Below are 6,314 nucleotides of genomic sequence, written 5' to 3'. Positions count from 1 at the left end.
GGGGTGGGAGGCGAGTCGGGGAAGAAAGACTTGACTTTTCGCCTGACGATGTGGGCCAGCCGTACTTTTCCCTTGCGCCGGAGCCCTCGAGCGCCCCCCAGTGCGCCGGGTTCGGCCTACGATCGCCGGGCCCAAAAAGGGCCGAACCGGCGGATTTCGACGTCCTGGGACGCGGCTGGGGCGTTTTTTGGCGCCGGCGCCGAAAAAGTTGCCTGGGGTCCTGTTGGGGGCGCGGCTGGAGATGCTCAAGCTGGCAAATCTTGAGATTGATGCAGTCAATACACGAGCCACATATCCTATATACATAAGAAGTTGATCCCCACTATCATATTTATCTCAACATGCACACATGCCACCTCATCAAAGGCCCACCACTACATGTATGAGAAAAAAAATCCATTATTAGTTGATCTCATGCACTCCTTCCATCTCACCATACATGCCACCTCATTAAAGATTCACTCAACATGCATGAAAAAAGATTTCCATTATATTCAAAATATTTTTTGACTACACAATAATCAAATAAAATATATAATATTTGTTTTTAGCTTTAGTTCATACTCCCTCCATTCCAAAATAAGTGTCTTAACTTTGTACTACCTTTAGTACAAAGTTGTACTAAGGTCAAGACACTTATTTTGGGACGGAGGAACTATATTATTAATTCAATGATGGAAGCTTAATCAAATCACTGAAATATATTGTAAATAATTCCCGCAGCAACGCGCGAGGTATTCTCTAGTTCAATGAATACTGAACGAACATAGCTGAAAAGCCTAGAAACAATTACAGAAAAATGTGATCATCTGTCTGAATGGAAGGGTTCCACCATAAGTAGTAACGGTGACCATTCCGAAAGTGTTATTCTCAGTTGGTAACTAGTGATCTTTTAATTACGTGGACTGGTGGGCATGTATAGTCCCGAGCAAGAGCTACGCAGTGATGTACTCGTGCTCAGTTGTATGTATAGGCGCCACATGCATGGACACACAAGGTAGGCAGTAGTCGTAGTCGTACCATACTGTGGGTGTAGCAGGCCGATCAGTGAGCTACGTACAACCAGTCCACGCACGAGTCCGCGGTCAGCAAAGGCGAGCAGGCGCGAGAAACTTTCTCGGGTGCCCGACGTCGGTCGCACGCCGATGTTTCCCACTCCATTCCGGCCGCGCGCGCGGTTAGATGAGATGGACTGGAAGTGGAAGCCTTTTCTCCGCGGGTGTGTGGCGGGCGGGATGAGTGGGTGACCGACTGACCGCTGACCGGTCAATGGGCCGTGCAACTAACCCAATCATTCACTCTCATCTCCAGAAGCCCAATTTTTCGTTCCAGCTTCGTCATCCTGCACTTCATCACGGCGAACCAAATGTCTTCAGAACGACACTAGAAAAAATGTCTTGGGAATGTACTCAAGAAATGTCTCAGAAGCTTTTTTTCCTAGAAAGGAAAAGAGCTAGTAGTGTATTTTCTTACTCTTTCTTCTTCTTCTTCTAGATAGGTAAGAAGGTCAGTACGGTGTCTGTATAGGAAGGACACTGAACACGTGAACCAGCCGTTGGAATCGATCCTCCCAGATTGCAGTGCTCCAAATTTTCCGAGATATTCATGTTACATACTTAGTGGTGTATTATATCTCCTCCGTAAAGAAATATAAATAGTAATCTAAACACTTTTATATTTCTTTACACAGATAATAGACCACTATTTTAATAATTCAAAAGGTTTTATATTAGTTTACAGAGGAAGTAATGGCCTTGATCCCCCGCGTGGGTACGAATGATGGGGAAGCTTCACGTACACGAGCACGGATGTCACCAGGAGTGTACTAGGTACTATCAAACAAAGGTCTCTACATCTAGCCGCCACCTCCAAAAACACTAGCTTTCTGCCTCCCACCGGCGCCGGCGCCGGTCCATCCCGTCTCCGGTGGCCCTATGGCCATGGAGGCGGAGTGGATCTCGGCCTTGCCGGTGGGAGGGCTCTGTTTCTAGATCTTTTTTCGAGCTTTGTTAGGGTTTGTGTCCTGCTCAGCAAGACGAGACGGTGGCGGCTCCCTGAAGATGGAATAAAGGTCTCCCCGCCTAGCCCCCGTTCCGGTGATGCGTCTTGCATCGTCGATGGGCGTGTGGAGTTGTGTCTCCGGCGGATCTGTTCGTCGTTCGTCTTCGTTCGTGTGCTTTCAGGTTGGATCCTTTTGATCTAGCTACACTCTTCATCCGCGGCGGTTGCTGTTCTGGTGCGTTGGTTCTACAGGGCCTTAGCACGACGACTAATTCCCGACTGTCTACTGCAACAAGGTTTGCCCGGCTCCGGCGAGGGAGGGGCGATGACAGCGGCGCGCCTTCGGCTTGCTTCAGTGCTTGTAGTCGTCGCTAAGTGGTCTATGGATCTGGATGTAATTTTTATTATTTTTAGTGTTGGTTGTACTATCATAATTGAAGATGAATAGATTGGAAGTTTTTTCTGAAAAAAACAAAGGTCTCTACTTTGTCGTGATCCACGGCGTGCACCATGTACTGCCCGGAGACGCACGTGCGGTATTTGGGCAGAGGCAGGATCATGAGAGTCTTCTCATATCCTTTCCCTTCCCGTTGTGAGCACACGACGACTGGCCAACCCTGGTCATCATCAATCAATCAAACTAGCCTGCACACACACCCTTATCACGACTTTTCCGACCGGATCGAACAGCGGAGGGTTTGCCAAACACCTTCTAGATGCCGATGCACACGGACGCAGAGCAACTGACCTGCGGGTCCCACGCCACGGCCGCAGGTGACTGTTCGACCAGGGGAGCCATGTGTCATGCTCACTGCCCCGTGACCTCAAGCACCCCCTCGCCTGTCGCCGTCGCGTTCTAAGCATCAAAATCTATAACATACCGGTAGTGCAAATCTCCAAGCCGGCCATAGAAAACAGCTCCCCATCGACGGTGACAGTATTTTTACTTTGCTTTCAAATGACAGCACCAACTGATTTCTAAAGTGTGGAGAAACGGAAATGATGAATGCACCATACTCATAGTCTTCGACAGCTACTCATCACTAATTCGATGTGAATTTCCTACACTCCAAAACAGCGTTCCTCCTCCTCCGTCGCGAGCGATCGGCCTCCTTGTGCTTCCGAATAGTTTGACTCTGGACATGAGAGCTAGCAGCCGGTTGTCATCCCAAGATGAGGATCATATCCAAAAGATGTTGACGACTACAAGAAAACCTATCAGGGTCAAATGTTCTCGTCTCTATCTCTAAATAGAGTTTCTAGATAGCCCTTCGATGGTGCATTTTTTTAGCCCAAAAATTGCCACAATTTTCTTTCTCTCTACTTTCACATACAGTCTATGTTCACTTCGGTAATTGCTACCTGAGCCGAAGCTCATCTCCTCCTCATAAACAGTTAATTCAAAAAAATAGAGAAAAATTCAAATAAACAACTGAATTTTTTTTTTGTATCCAAAATGCTCGGGGGTGATGTGAATGATGAATGCACGATAATTCGACAACTACTCATTCGATGTGATGTGAATTTCTTACACTCCAAAACAACATTCCTCCTCCTCTGTCGCAAGTGAGCAGCCTCGTTGTGCTTCCGAATAGTTTTAATGTAGACACGAGAACTAGCAGCCGATTGTCTCTTTCCACGATCGGTACCAACATCTTCTGGATAGCCCTCAAAATTGCCAGAACTCATTTTTCTCTCCACTGTCACATATACTTTATGTTTACTTTAGTTCCACCCCACTCTGATTTAACTATATTATTTCTAATGCATGGAACTAAATCATATTAGATCCACAATTTTAAATGTCTCAATTCAAAATCAAAATTTCCAATCATGGAAGAAACGTCATGCAAATAATTCATACGACGTCCTCAAACATACATCATCCAAGATAATTAAACATAGTCCATGTAAGTGCATCTAGTGCCACCCCTAGTTGGTTTTGGAGTATTGACGACAAACCTGGTTGAGGGACTAATGTGTTTGTGAGAATTGCAGGATAACACAGGTAGTAGTCCCTCATTGATTCGGTTTACCTACCGGAGATGACCCCTAAAAATGTATGAAGACATTGAAGACAATGGTGGTATGTGAAGATATTCACATTGAAGACTATGACAAGAGAAGACATCACGTGAAGACTATGGAGCGCGAAGACTTAGTTGTTTCGTTGTTTCCTTTTCTTCTTTGTTGAGTCATAGGAAACACCGTACTGTTAAGTGGGGTCCCAGTGAACAAAGTCAGAGTGACTGAAGTGATGCTCAACCAAAATCCTATGTCTTCGAGCGAAGACAAAGAGAGCAAATCTTATCCAGAGCTGGATGAGTCAGCTTTACTTGTAGCCCAAGTCAAGCTGCCGCGTGTGTTTGAAATCTGACCGTTGGAACACGTGTCAGTTTCTTAGTGATCCAGGGTCATTTCGGACAAATCAGGTCGGGTTGCCTAGTGGCTATAAATAACCCACCCCCTACACCATAAATTGGTGGCTGCTCAGAGTTAGTGCACGGCTTTTGTCGTTGAGAGCAACCCACCTCCGAAGCTTTTGAGACAGAGAAATCCTTGCGAGGACAAAGCCCAAACACCCAGAGCCAAAGAGTGTTAGGCATCACTGAAGTCTTTCTGTCCGCGTGACCTGAAGACTTGTTACACTTGAGGACTGTGAATCCTCCAGCCGGTTAGGCGTCGTGTTCTGAGCATCCAAGAGTCATTGTGGATCGCCGGTGAACAAAGTCTGTGAAGGTTTGGAAGTCTACCTTGAAGACTTACCAGAGTGATTGGGCGAGGACTGGGTGTCCTTAGCTCAAGGGGAATAAGGTGAAGACACGGTCTTCTGAGTTAAATCTCAGCCTCCCTAACCAGACGTACAATTGTCACAGCAACTGGAACTGGTCCAACAAATCCTTATCCTGACCAAGCGACTGGTTCTATCTTCTCCCTCTCTTTATTTTCAGTTTGTCTTCGTGAAGTCATTGTCTGCATGTGTTACCTGTTTGACTTCACTGTGTGACTTCTATTGTTGTTTGGCTTCATACTATCTTCCATCCTGATCTTCACTACCTAGCTGCTATTAGTCTTCATGCTTTCACTTCATTGTATACTTGACTATGGCTTGCTTAGTGTAGTCTACCTTCCGCTGCATATCAATAGGTTCATTTCTATTGATTGTCTTCGAAACTCTCATGTTTTGAAGACTTTGATAAAAATTGCCTATTCACCCCCCCTCTAGTCGATAACTAGCACTTTCAATTGGTATCAGAGCAAGGTACTCCCTTGTTCTGTGTGATTCGGTTTAACCACCTGAAGTTTTAGCTATGTCGACTGCAGGGATAATCAAAGTCTCCGCTGCGTGCCCCGTCTTCGATGGAATTGAATATCCCTACTGGAAGAATAAGATGCGCATGCATCTTGAAGCCATTGATGTCGACCTCTGGTATGTCATCAAGAATGGTGTTCCCAAGACTGGTGAAGGTGTCACCCCTGCTGATGTCAAGAAGTTCATTCAACTGGATTCTACTGCCAAGAACATCATCTGTGGTCATCTGACCAAACGACAGTATGGCCGTGTGAGTGCTCTGGAAACGTCGAAGCTAGTCTGGGACTGGCTCTCCAAGGTCAACGAAGGCGTCTCAACCCAGAGAGATCAAAGGATGAGTGTTCTTCGCAACCTCTTCAACCGCTTCAAGAGAAACAACAATGAGAATGTCCAGCTCACGTTTGATCGCCTCACTGACATCACAAATGAGCTTCGTGCTCTCAGTGCCACTGAGATCACCAAGCATGAAATCGTCAAGACACTCCTGAGATCACTTGACAGCTCGTTCGACACCCTTGCCCTGATGATACAAGAACGCCCTAACTTCAAGACACTCGATCCGTCTGACATACTTGATAGGCTCAACACACATGAGTTCCAGCTATCTGAGAAAAGAGATATCTATGGTCCCAATTATGGCCGAACTCGCGCTTTGAAGGCAAAAGTTGTTTCCTCATCTGAAGAAGAATCTGACTGCAGTTCTGGTGATCCTGAAGACATTGGAAAGGAGCTTGCTATGCTTGTGAAGAAGTTCCAGAAGTTCACTAAGAAGAAGGGCTTCAGAAAGTCTTCACGATCTAGCTCAAGAAATGATGAAGCTTCCACTCATGATTACAAGAAGAGAACATGTCACAAGTGCAAGAAGCCTGGTCACTACATCTCTGAGTGTCCACAGCGGGACAATGAGAATAAGAAGAAGAAGAAGAGCAATGAATATGATTCTGATGACAACAAGAAGAAGAAATCCTCAAAGTCTTCTTCCAAGTCTTCGTCCAAGTCT

This window comes from Triticum aestivum, chromosome 1D, assembly GCF_018294505.1.
Source record: "Triticum aestivum cultivar Chinese Spring chromosome 1D, IWGSC CS RefSeq v2.1, whole genome shotgun sequence".
NCBI lineage: Eukaryota > Viridiplantae > Streptophyta > Magnoliopsida > Poales > Poaceae > Triticum > Triticum aestivum.
The sequence above is the reverse complement of the archived record's forward strand: the minus strand, read 5'-3'. Positions refer to the sequence as shown.